Below are 12828 nucleotides of genomic sequence, written 5' to 3'. Positions count from 1 at the left end.
AGACGCCCAAGGTAGGAGAGCACCACCTCCCTTGGGAGCCCATTGCAGAGCCTGGCAGCCCTAAGACTAAAGTAATGTTTCCTGGTGTCCAACAGTTTGAGGGTGTTATTCCTAGTAACCTTGGGGGGTACAGAGCCTCCCCCAATTCTCTGGTCCCCCCTGGGGAGTTTGTAAACTGCCAGCAGATCCCCCCTCAGCCTTCTCTTGTAGAGGCTGAATAGGTTGAGACCTTCTAACTTGTCTCTGTAGGGCCTGCCTTGCTTCCCTATGAAAAGTGGAGATGCTGGGGATTGAACCCAGGACCTCATACATAAAAAGCATGCACTCTACCACTGAGCTACATCCCCCTTCAGCAGTCTAAGCCATCCTCTGGCTGTCCTGCCCGACTGAAGACACGGTTTGGCTGTGCCAGGCCATGAACTGGCAGCCCCCACAAATACTGTCCTAAGTATATGGGCTTGAATAAGGAACTGGGTTTTGGGCTGGGTTGACGACAGGAAATCCTCTTCGGGCCACCCCACACCATGCCTCTGTGGCACTGGATACTATCCCACACCCCCCAACCGGAGTCTCACCTGGCCCAAAGTGCAGTTTTTGCGTGCCAAGCTGCCAACTGCCAGCCCCCCATGCCCACTGTACTCAGTACATGGACCCGAATAAGGACCTGGTTTTGGGCTGGGGTTATGGCTGGAAATACTGTTTGGGCCAGTTCCCCCATCCCCACTGTACTAAGTATACAGGCTCAAGGAAGGAATTCCTTGTGGACTGGGGTTAGGGATGGAAATCCTTCTTGGGCCACCCCACACCATGCCTCTATGGCACCGGGGGACTCTCCCGGACACCACTGACCAGTCTGGCCCGGACCAGAGCGTGGTTTCTTCATGCCAGGCTGCCAACTAACAGCCCCCCATTCCCATGGTACTAAGTATACACACTTGACTAAGGACCTCGCATTTGAGATTACAGACTGCTGGGATTACAGACTGAATTGATGACCAGTGTCTTGCCTGGCCCAGATGGTATGCGGTGGCCCAAAATGGATTTCCAGCCATAATCCCAGCTGTTACCAGATTTGCCTGTCACTTTGATGAGGTGTGTGTGTGGGTGGAGGGGGTGGAAATAGAAAAAGTCCTTTGTAAATCCAGCAAGCTGGGTGCCAGGGCTCCCTCGGGACCACAGAGCTGGCAGGCAACACAGCCCCAAAGCCAATTCCTTATTCAAGCCCAGATACTTAGTACAGTGCCTGGGGGGCTGTCAGATGGATGCCTGGCATGAACAAACTTACTTCAGGATGTGTAATTCATTAATAAGAAGCTTTTATTGGGTCTAGATTAGCTTTGAAAAGGGAACCGAGACTAAGGAATAAGGAACTGGGAATAAGCAGCCAACTTCAGCCTCATTCCCGTGTTGGCATGGCTGGCATGATGGGTCTTCATTTATTTTTAACTTTGGTTGTAAACAAGTCGTAGCAGCACCAAATCCATCTTTAAATTTTAAAAAAAGCATAATCTGGGTAGCTGACTTTGATTTCCTCCAGCCAGTGGTCAGAAAGAATAAAAACCCTCATTTGTCAAAATTTGCCTCTTTATTAGCTGGAGTTCGGGGCTGTTTATTCTGGATTTGATCTTTTATTATTATGATTATTATTGTGATGATTACTGGTATTATTAGTATTCTTCTTTTCTTTCTCCTCCCCACCCCCACCGGTCCTGAGTTATTTCAGCTCTGCCCAGAGAGCACATGATGGGGCAATGGCCCCCTCCCCTCCTTCCCTCGCAACCACATAACCGGCCTTCCTAATGGCTAGAGGCAAGAAGGGGATTGCTGCTGGGTCCTGCTCAGTCATCAGAGACAAGATTGGCTCGTGACTGGTCTGTCCGTCCCCTGTACCTCCCGCGGCCCGAGAGCAGAGGAGGGCTCTTCTCCCTGCCCTCCATGCAGCTACAGCCAGGTAGCTCTTTCCCTCTGTGAACTGGGTGCTGGGAGTGGTGCTCCAGTGGTGCAGAAAATGCCATCCCCTGCCTCTAGCATGACTTGAAACCAAAAGTCCCATGGAAGCCAGTGACGGCGAACCTTTATGGGGTTTTATTTTCTTTTTTCCAATCCTCTTCCTTTTACAACGAGGTGTCTATGAAACGGCATCTTGACATTTTCTCTTAACTTTTTAATCCTGAGCCATTTTGGTTGTGGCCAGCCTCAGGCAGTCATGCTTACAAAATCAAATGGAGACGCGCAGAACTGAGACAGGTTTTCCTGTAGATAGTCTGAAGAGGCTTCATCTTCTGTTAAGTGCACTGACGGCATCTGTCTTGGGGCGGTGGATTGTTCTTGGTGCTGTGTATTGAGCTGGTCCCTGAGGGAATCATGATTAATTGGTAACTGGTAACAGCCGGGCCTGCGGTGATCCCAGGTCCCATGCCTCAAAACAGCCACAGTTGCCCAAGCACCCATGTCACGAGTTTTGCCTGTCAGCAGCCAGAGGTGCAGGCCCCCGAGCCCAGAAGCCCTGCATCGATCTCCTCGCCAGCTGGCAGGCCTCGTGGCCGCAGCAGGGGCCACCATCGCTGCAGCTGTCACCCCTGCTGCTCCTCAACACACACACTGTCAACCATGGCACGAGTTTTGCCTGTCAGCAGCTTGAGGTGCATTTCCCCCCCAAACCCCTGCACCGATCTTGAAACTTGGCATGCTTCATGCTCTCACACAGGCTGACTAGTGACTATAATGGACTACAGATCCCAGATCTACTCTAAGCAGGATTACCTCTATAGTCACATCCACAGCTGCCCCATTCAGGCCATGGAAAGCTGTCTGTGCACCAGGCATGGCAGGATCGGCGCTGGGACAGTTGGCTGTGCCGGCCTCAGAGAATGGGAGAGCTTTGCATCTCCCTGGGTGATTATAGGATCATATTTCTGAACACAGATGTACTTTTGGGGCATCCAGAAGCAAAGACACACATTTTAATGAGATGGAAAGTGGGTCAAACCTGTTTCAAAGGGAGTGTAGAGAGAGTGTCTGATCTTATGGGGAAGGGATGTTGACTGTCACCAGGAAGACTTCTTACATGAGCTCTGTACAAAGGGAAACAGCAACGGAGAAGAGGTGGTGGGAGGTAGCCAGCAAAGTCAGTGACATTTAGGAGGCAGCACTGCAGTACTTGGACATACCAAGTAGTTATTTCATCTCGGTGAGCAATTTTAATTCATTTTCAGCAAAATCTTAAAAACTTGAAGACCTGGACTTCTTCAGCTGTGACATCACAAACCTGAAGGATTGCAGGGAAAGGATTTTTGAGCTGCTTCAGGAGATCACCTACCTAGATTGATTTGATCAGGAAGGTAATGAGGCCCCCAACTCAGAAGATGAACATGATGAGGGTGACGTCTCTAAACATGCAGTCATTAGTTATGCCATTCAGTCAGTATCTAAATACAAAATTGAGACTAAAGTGACTGTGGAAGTGCTGGAGCACAAATCAGCTACGTGTGTCAGGTGAAGGGCAGTATCACATACTGCTCCTATTGGGTAATGCGGGGGGCGGGCAATGCACTTGCAAGGAATGTAGTCGTGGATGCTGTGCATGATTAAAGGAGAGCTGCACTTAGGAAAACATGAGTACACATCTTTACACTGAGATATAACTATATAACAGCAGTTACTGCTGGTACTAAAAGCTGCTTCTTTTTTTTTTTTTGTACCCATCAACTCATATTTGATGCTGTGGCACATTCAGTTCTGTGTTTTCTCTTCCTATAGAAAGAGGAAAAAGAGGGATGTTACTTCTAGTCCTGCCTTTTTCTAAAGATTTCTGGAGAAGGTTTTGTAGCTGAATTGAGTCAGATTTCAGAAGCTCATTTAAGATGAGTTTACAAACAAGCCTTTGAGGTTTAAGCAAAGCTGTAAGGAATTAATTTACCTGCCTTTCAGAAGGGGATGAGGAGGATGAAGCAGATGAAGATGAAGCTGGTCCACCAGGAGAGTACAAAGAAGATGAAGATAAAGACGATGGAGGTTAAGATTTGGGGAGAGTGAAGAGGAGGAAGAAGCTGGCCTTTCATACCTGATGACAGACAAGATCCAGGTAGGACTTACCCTATTCTACTATAAGGCTCAGGATTTTCTTGACACTGTCCAGCTATAAATGTGTAATAAGTTAAACGTGTATAAGCAGAATCATGTAAATCCACTATCATATGTGTGCAATAGAGTACTTTAGAGAGAGACATTTTACTATCAAAGAAGTGCGTTACAGTAGGGGAACCACCGCTGTTTGGTATTCTCCGTTATCTTGCTCAAAATGAAATGCTGCAAGATTCATTACTTCACGGCCTTGTAGAATTAGTGTCATTCTGCACCAGATCACCAAGTCAGATTTTGAGGAAAACATGGCCGAAACAAATCCACCTGCCCTACCAGGATGCTCACAAGTGCCTGGGGCGCTTCAGCCTTGAGAGCCATGCCCTCACCATGCAGATCTGCAGGCTGTCAGGTGTGGGGCTGGGGCTTCCAGGCAGGGGGGAGAGGGTGAGTATGGAGGAGCTAGGGCCTGAGGGTGCAGGGGGCTGATCAGGATGTGAGGGCTGAGGCAAAGGGGAAACAGGCTGGGAATCCAGGAGTGAGGGCTGGCCACTGAGGAAGAAGTCAGGGAGAGGCTGGAGCTGTGGCCCTGGGAGCGCCGTGGGTCTGGCCGTGCAGGGGAGAGCTGGGGCGGGGAGCGGAGACTTGCCCTGGGTGGGAGCGCATTGCCCTTGCCCTGGGTGGGAGCACAGGACGTTGAGCTGCTGTTAGTGGAGGGAGGTGGGTGGGAAGTTGGATCCTGGCATTTTGGGGAAGGAGGAGGGATTGGACGCTCCTTTCACCCCACTTATCTCAGGGCCCTTTTCTTTCCTACCCGGGGGGCAGACAGCCCGTGTGATGTTTGCTGAGCTGACCTGCAGGGAGGCTGATGGACCCAGGGGATGGGAACGGGGCTGTGTCGGGTTCGCTGCTCTGGGAAGGAAGCGCGTTAGAGCAGAGCAGGCGTGAGGACCAGGACTTGCAGGTTGTGCCCTGCTCTGGCTCTTCGAAAGGAGTGCTGTCCAGCATGCCATAGTGAGGGGCATGGTTTGGGGGGACTCCTGGGTCCTGTTTCTAGCTGAGGGAAGGGGGTAGGTGGAAGGGGTGGGAGGAAGGTCTGTGGCTCAGGACTCCTGGCTTCTTTTGGGGATCTGTCACTTCCCCAGAATGAACCCACAAATCATCTGTGCGTTGAGTCAGTTGATCCCTTGGGTGATGCTGTCAGCACGTACATGGAGGTGAGTGGAAGCAGCGCGGTGGGAGGTGTCCACTGCCCTGGTCAGAGGAGGCCGGGGTTGGGGGAATACTGGGCCCATGGATTGGATTGAAGGGTGGATGGCGATACTGGGCTGGGGTGGCCTCATGGGTCCCATCTGTCAGGCAGAGGAAGGTAGTAATAGGTGCGTGGGTCAGATCCAGGCTGGCATGGATGGGGTTCCTGTCTGGGGCTGCAGGGAAGCGGAAGGGTTACTTGGCTGGGGGTGGGCCCGTGGGTCCCACGGGAGGGTTTGTATACTACAAGCAGTGCCCTCCTGCCAGGGTCCCCGTTGGGTCCCAGTCGTGCCCTTCACTGCCCAGCCCTGTCCTGGCAGTGGCTGATGGGGAAAATGTGGGGTCTTTCCAGTCTCCTTAAGTATGGAAATGGCCTCTGCTTTGCCTCCCACTCCGCTCATGCTTTGCCTCCTGTCTCCTCTTCACAGCGGTGATCAACGTGAGCCATGATGCACGACTGATCACGCAGACCAGCTGCCAGCTCTGGGTGGTGGAGGAGCAGTCCATCAGCCACATCAACGGCGACTTCGACTGCAAGCGGGAGGTGCTGGAGGCCTCGGGCCAGGTCAGCATTAACTGGCCCCGGGAGTGACCTTGCTGTGGGGAGGCTCCTCGAGGACCTGCCCATCCCCTCTCAGAGACCTGCCTGCACAGCTTCATGTGCACCCACACCCAAAGGACTCTGTGTAGAGGGGGAGGGCCACAGGCATGGTTGCAGGATGAACTTTGAAGATGTGTTTTGGGGGCTAATGCAAGACATGTTATATTTTTAGAGCTGTTCTTCTACACCTGCTGCTTTCCCAGGAGAGAGAGACTTAATTTATATGAATGGGAGGGAGGGGGTTGTACTGGAATGGTCTGTTTTAGGCAGGAGTGAGGGCTGTCCTTGTCCCATTGCTGGGTTCCCTGCCCCCAGTCTGGAGAATGGCTTGAGCCTTGTTTTGCTTCCACCCAAGAGGATTATATTAAAATATAATAGAGGAAAAGTGGCTCGTGGTGGGTTTTATTCTGAAGGGGTAGGAGTGGGGCTTCACAGTACTGGCAGGAGGGACACCCCTGAGATTGCAGTGGACAGACAGACTGGGCTGAGGCATGGGGATGGAAAGAGCTTCCCTGTAAGACACGTGGCTTGTCCCATCATACACAATGATGGCTGAAAGGGACCTCAAGAGGTCACCTGGCTAGTCCAACCCCCTGCTTACAACAGGTCCACCCACAGCTATATCACCCCAGCCAAAGCTTTCTCTACCGAGGCCTTAACCTCCAAGGATGTAGATCCCACAGCCTCTCTGGTTAACCTACTCTAGTGTTTTACTAGTCTCCATGTGAGGAGGCAAGGCCCTACGGGGGCCTTGCCTGATCCCCAAATCTGATCTGAGAAGTTGGCCAAGTGTCTCTTGGAAGAACAAATGCTAAAAAGGATTGTGGGGGAGAAGCCTCGAGTGTCAAACACAAGCCTGGAGAGCACCTCCTGCAGCTCCCCGCTAAGCCTTGCACCAGGGCAGAAATTGAGGCCCCCATAGTGACAGAGGGAGGGAGCTGGGCAGGGCTGGGGCTGCTGCCCAGCCAGGGCTGTGTGTGGCCCCAGTCGGAGCAGGATGGAGCCCGGGGGCAGGGAGGCTGTAGGGGGACTGGTTCCCTGCTGCTGAATGTGCTCCTGGGGAGGACATGGGGGGGCACGTGCCTTCCAGATTTGTGCGTAGGGTGGGTGTGGATGCAGGCTGGAGCTGACTCCCCACCTTGCTGCCCTCTCTCATGCCTCCTCAAGCATACACACACCCCTTTTCCTCCTCATGCACACGTGCGTACAGCCCTGTGCCTCCCCACACAAGCACACACATACCCCTTTGCCTCCTCAGACATACATGCACACGCGCACGTGCACACATGCACGTACGCATACCTGTGCCTCTCACGCATACACATACATACACGCACCTGTGCCTCCTCACATGTAGACACACACATGCGCACACACATGCCTATTCTCACATGTGCACACTTGCACCCCTGTGCCTTCTATGACATGCACTTACACATACACACACCCCTGTGCTTCCACACATGCACTCACACAGATACTGCCTGTGCCAGCTTGCACACACATGCGCACACACACCCCTGTGCCTCCTCTCACACACACACATGCATCACTGTGCCTCCTCCCACACATGTGCAGGAGCAGCAGCATGGGGCAGTGGGGGGCAGCGGGGATCGCCCCTGCCCAGCAGCACCCAGTCAGCACTGGGGCTTTTCTTTAAAGTACTGAGCCGGGGGCGGGGGAGGAGGCAGCCATGTGGGGGGCAGCCATGGTGGGGCTGGGGGAGCAGGCGTGGGGCGGGGTGGTACTGGGAAAGCGGGAAGGTTGTGGGGGTTGGCAGGGGTCCCCCCATGGTCCCCTCCCCCAGCCCCCGCCGTCCCCTGCCCCTAGTACTTACCAGTTCGGAGTCAGCTGCAGCTCCCTGCTGCAGCCACCGGGGACTGCCCGAATCATCAAAGCTCTCCAAATCTTTTCTGAAGATTCGGAGAGCTTTGGCTTGATTTGGACCTTTCAGTCGGTCCCCTGATTCGATTTGGATTCGGAGATTTGGCCATTGAATTGGGCCAAATCTCCTCTGAATCGAATCACCACCCGAAGCTTCGCACAGCCCTACTGCTCGGCTGGGTGGTCATAACACAGAGGAGAGAGCACGGGGAAGGCAGGATGCTGCTCGGTCTGTTTTAGAGTTGTCTATTCCAGCATTTTCGCTAAGGCCACTTGATTTGCCCCGAGATGATTTCTGGAGAAGTAATATTATGAGAGGAAAGGGCCATGCTGGCTGCCCCAGAGACAGCAATAGAGTTAAAGCTCCCCCAACCCAATATGCCTTAAATGTGCATCTCCTCCCAGGTCCTTTAAGGGACAAGTACTGGTCGGGAAGACCCCCTTGGGCCGAGGACAGGCCAAGCACCAGTGCTGTTGCAGTAGCTCTCTCTGTACCCCTGTGCCCAGGAGATCCATCTGGGCCCTTGCAGTTGAGCCATCTCGGACAAGGATGGTGCCTGGGATCCACAGGTGCAAGGTGATTAATGGCATCTAATGACCGGGGAGGGATTAGCATCCCCCGGGCCCTGCAGAGCACACCCCTGCAGAGGGAAGGCATTTCCGATACAGGCTGGGCCTGGCACACACGTATTCATTAGAGCTGTCACGGCAGGGGGCTGATGGTCTCTGACTTCCCCCAGCAGGTCCCCAGGCAGCCCTTGCCCTGGTAACATCTGAATTCCTCTGTGCTTGCACTTCCTGACTTCTTGAATACTCTCGCTCCTCCTGCCAAGCTCAGCCGGGAGCCGCTGGCCCCTGTGGGCAGGGAGCAGGGGCAGAGTTGCGTGAAGGGGCTGATCTCAGCTCTGGGGGGCTCAGAGAGACTGCGCGGGTCTGAGCCAGAGACCTGTTTGCCTGGGGAAGCCGCGCTGGTCTGGATCCCACCGTGGCCTGGGCGCCGCTCCTCCTCGTGCTGCTCACACACTGCTTGGGTACCCCAAAGGGGAGGGTCAGCCACGTCCTGGGCTTTATGAATCCCTGGTTCTCTTCCCACAGGTGTTTTTTCCAGTTCCTTGCCTTTTGGTCCTGCCCTGCCTGCCACAAAACCAGAGGCTCAGTGCGGATACGGGATTAATTCCTGTCATTCTTCCAGGTTCCCTCTCGCATCCCCACTGACTCAAGTGCCCGCAAAGTCTGTGACTCTGGGCAGCACTGCCAGTCTCTCTCGGACACTGAGCGGTGAGCACAGGCACTACTGTGTCCACTGGGACCAACAAAACCAGGGCCAGGCCCCACAATTTCTCTGGCACATCTAGGGGATCGAAGGGAATGGAGTCCCAGACCGATTCACCGTTTCCAACTCCAGCGCCATACGCTGTTTAACCACCACCAATGTCCCTGGGGAAGATGAGGCCATTTCCAGGTGTGGTGCAGATTACAAGATTGGAGGTAGTTATGGGTATGTCAGCGTGACACAGTCAGAAGAGGAACTGAGACAAAAACCTCCCTTGGGCTCGACGGGGCTCTGTGTGGCTTGGATCTGTGCTCCATGACGAGTTTGCATGTCAGCAAGCTCTGCCAGCCCCTCGAGTAGCTACTCACAGTCTAACAGGCCCTTCCTTCCTTGTCCTGCTCTGTCCTCGTACTCTTGGACAAGCACAGCAGCTTTTCACTGTTTCCCGCCTAGCAGCTCTCTGCCCTTGACTGTCAACATATATTCCTCCTCTTCTCTTTGTGTAGAAAGGACTAGAGGTTCAGAGACACCTTTCCATACCCACTATTAGCAAACGAAGGATGGGAATGCGTGATACACAAACCCAGCACAGATTCAGGAAACATCTCCAAAATGTGTGGTTGCAGCCTTCTCCCCTCTGATTCCTTGACAGATGTGTGGTGCCCCCTTCAGAGGAAATCCCTTTCTTTAAGCAAAGAGCTACCCACACACCCATTGATGAGGAAGGACAATCCCAGCTCCGGATTAAAGACTGCAGAGTGTCATCCCTAATCACACATAATCCCATTTGTATCCAGCCTTCGTCCCACATCCCTGCTCAGAGGTTAAGACAAGGGAAAGGAATTCTCGTTTGGGAAGAAACGAATGACCTCTCCTCTTTTACTGTCCTCCTCGTGCTGCCTGCTGGGTCCCATCTTGTCCTGCTCTGTCATTGCATCCTTTGCCCAGGGGCAAAACAACTTGTCAGTGCTTCCCCTTAGCAGTTCTCTGCTGTACATGGTGGACGCTCATTCATCCCCTCCTCTGGTGCTTGCCGAGCTCTGTATGCTTGGGAGCCCCTCTGCTCACCCAGCGTTCAGAAGCTCAGGGTGGCATCTCGGGTCGAGGCAGCAGCAGCCAGGCAGCAGGGAGCAGATTTGCGTGAAGGAACAGATCTCAGGTCCGGGAGTCAGAGAGAGACTTGGAGGGTCCCAGCGAGAAACTTCCTTGGCTCAGGAAGCTGTCCCAGTCTGGATTCCCACCATAACCCCTCTCCTCCTTGTGCTGCTCACATGCTGCTCGGGTAACTCATCAAAGGCCGTGCGCTGCAGATTACTTTTGCAGACCTGCCTGGGATGAACAGAGAAATGGGGAGCCCGCTGTACGAGAGGAGAGTAAAGGAACTGCCTTGTCCTGCCTTGTGAGAAGCAGACCGAGAGCGGAGGTGACTGCTCTCTGCGATTACATCCGAGAGAGCCAAGAGCCATGCAGAAGAAAAGGAGAGTGCCAGCTCCAGAAAAAGTGAGTAAATAGGAGTCCCACATAGACACAGGCTGACGCTGAGAAGAAGGACTGTAACCATCAGAGCAGGAGGCTCTGGAGCAGGTCAGGTAGGACTCCTTCCCTGGAGGTGTCAGATGGCAAACGGGGAAGTAACAAAAACTTCCTTCTTGTTCTGCAATGAAGTTTAAACCCCCAAAAAGAAAGCTACATACGCATTTCAATTGACCTAGCAGCTACAGGGAACAAAAGGCTAAATATGCATCTCAAGAGAAACTTGTAAAAGATACAGAAACATGTCCTGTATGTGACAAACACTTCTCCCAACTAACATCCTAAGGGGTAGGGCGTTCAAAATGTCTGAACCATTCAATGTGTGTCTGGAGTTTGAACAACAAACCCTCACCTGTACAAGCTACTGCAAATGTGCCCAGTTGATATACAGATACCCCACGACAGGTTTGGTGACACCTCTAAGTATCCTGTCCAACTGCTCAGACCTACAATTAAAGGGTCTGCAGGGATGCACAAGTTTTACACCTAGACAAAGCAAGAACAGGAGCCAGCAATTACTAGTTATGATATGATGATCAACACCCTTTTCTCCCTGTTTGTCTGGACTCTAAGTGGCCAACTATCAAGAAAAAATGCTTTGAAGTTATACAATGAAACAATATAAGAACTAACAGAATTTGCCAGCGAAGTGTGCGCTGCAGGAGAAGCAGAGAGAGATCACTGCTACATCGCACCCAGCGTAACCAGCACCGGATCCTGCGTGGGGAAAGCTGCACAACTGGACCAGCTTCCTTGGCCGGCATTGGTGAGAGAACGCTGTTGCTGCTGAATATGTACTAGGACTTTGTGGAGTAGCTCCTTTTATTTTGGGAAGGAGTCTTTTTCTGTCATTTGGTTTGATAAGCTTGATTGCGGTATTGTTATTAAAGCCTTTCTGCTATTGAACAACTGGGTGTTGTGGCAATTCTTGGGGCACTAGGTTTAAAACCCTGCTTTCTAAATGCAACAGTAGTCATTCTCTCTTCACCCGTGGTGCTCAGGTACCCATCTGGTTCCCAGAGATCAAGCCATCTGGGACACGTATGGTGCCTGGGATCCCACAGGGCGCCTCTCTCTACGTGCAAGGGGATCGATGGCTTCTGAAATGGAGCCTGCTGCCGCGTTCGAAGGAGAGCAGCCCAGCAGCCTTGGCATCGCATGTCTGTAGTGTCCCCATGTTTCAACATGGTTGTGCGAGCCCTTTCACTAAAACTCCTTCAACAAGGTTTAGTTACAGAGCCCCTGTTGCCATTTCAAAGCCCAGGATGCTGAATACATGAGACATTGCTGGTGTTTTATTTAGAGTGGCTCTTGAGAGCCTCTCTAATTCAAATCCTTCCTCCCCCACCACTGTATCATCCCAGGGCACATATAAAGATGCCCAGGAGTCATCACATATGCACTCAGGTCTGAGAGAACTGGTAGACTCCAGGGCCATGAAGTCTGAAATGGAAAACCAAAGCCAGGTCATCCCAAAGACCAGAGCAAATAACGCTCCTGTTGGCCCCATTTGAATGAGCCGTCTCAAGTCCTCTTCCTTCAAAGATGGCATTTCCTAAATTCCTTCTTGCACCAGCATGTCTCCCTTGCTCTCAGCACTGCGAAGGGCTGGGGCACATCCCCTTTCTGGGATCATGTTGGGGTCCATGCTGGAGCTTTGCCTCTGGGATTTTTTCCTACCAGGAATAGGTGTGAGTTTGGCCACTTGTTTCTTATTTTGTATTTATTAATGTATTAGATTTAAATGGTGCCTCTCCCAAAAAGGACTTCAGGCAACTTACATAAGGAGGAAAAATCCTTCCGTGCTCCACAGGACAGCGCAGGGCTGGGACCAGCGCTCTATGCAATGCAGTTTTGCGAGTCAACAAAGCAATGGGTCTTGTCTCGTCTTGCTCTGCCATTACATCCTTTGCTGAGAGGCAACGCAGCTGTTTCCCTTTATCAGTTCTCTGCTCTCCATCGTGGACACTTGTTCTTTCCCTCCTCGCTTGCTTGCCAAGGGCTGTAGGTCGGGAGCCCCTCAGCTCTCCCAGCATTCACACCCCCAGGATGGCTTGGAGTCATACACAAGTGTCTCCCAGGTGAAGGAATCATCTCCATTAGACGCTGTGCCAAACCAAGCCTTGCTTCCATTCAGGTCCCCACAGATGCATGTACCCTTCTCCGCAGAGCGAGAGAGCTTTCTATAAGCAAATCCCTGGAGCCC

The 12828-nt window shown here is 52.5% G+C and overlaps 1 long non-coding RNA gene and 1 other non-coding gene across 2 annotated transcripts; one reads left to right on the top strand and one right to left on the bottom strand.

The window, feature by feature from the left end:
• Positions 1–275: 275 nt before the first annotated feature.
• Positions 276–347, bottom strand: TRNAK-UUU (transfer RNA lysine (anticodon UUU)). The gene has a single exon. It is a non-coding gene; the product is annotated as a tRNA-Lys (tRNA).
• A 2643-nt stretch (positions 348–2990) lies between these two features.
• On the top strand, positions 2991–6306 carry LOC132250306 (uncharacterized). The gene is made up of 3 exons (XR_009461985.1): positions 2991–3341; positions 3931–4084; positions 5760–6306. It is a non-coding gene; the product is annotated as an uncharacterized LOC132250306 (long non-coding RNA).
• Positions 6307–12828: the final 6522 nt, after the last annotated feature.

This window comes from Alligator mississippiensis, chromosome 1, assembly GCF_030867095.1.
Source record: "Alligator mississippiensis isolate rAllMis1 chromosome 1, rAllMis1, whole genome shotgun sequence".
Lineage (NCBI taxonomy): Eukaryota > Metazoa > Chordata > Crocodylia > Alligatoridae > Alligator > Alligator mississippiensis.
This window is presented reverse-complemented; position numbering and strand designations above follow the sequence as displayed.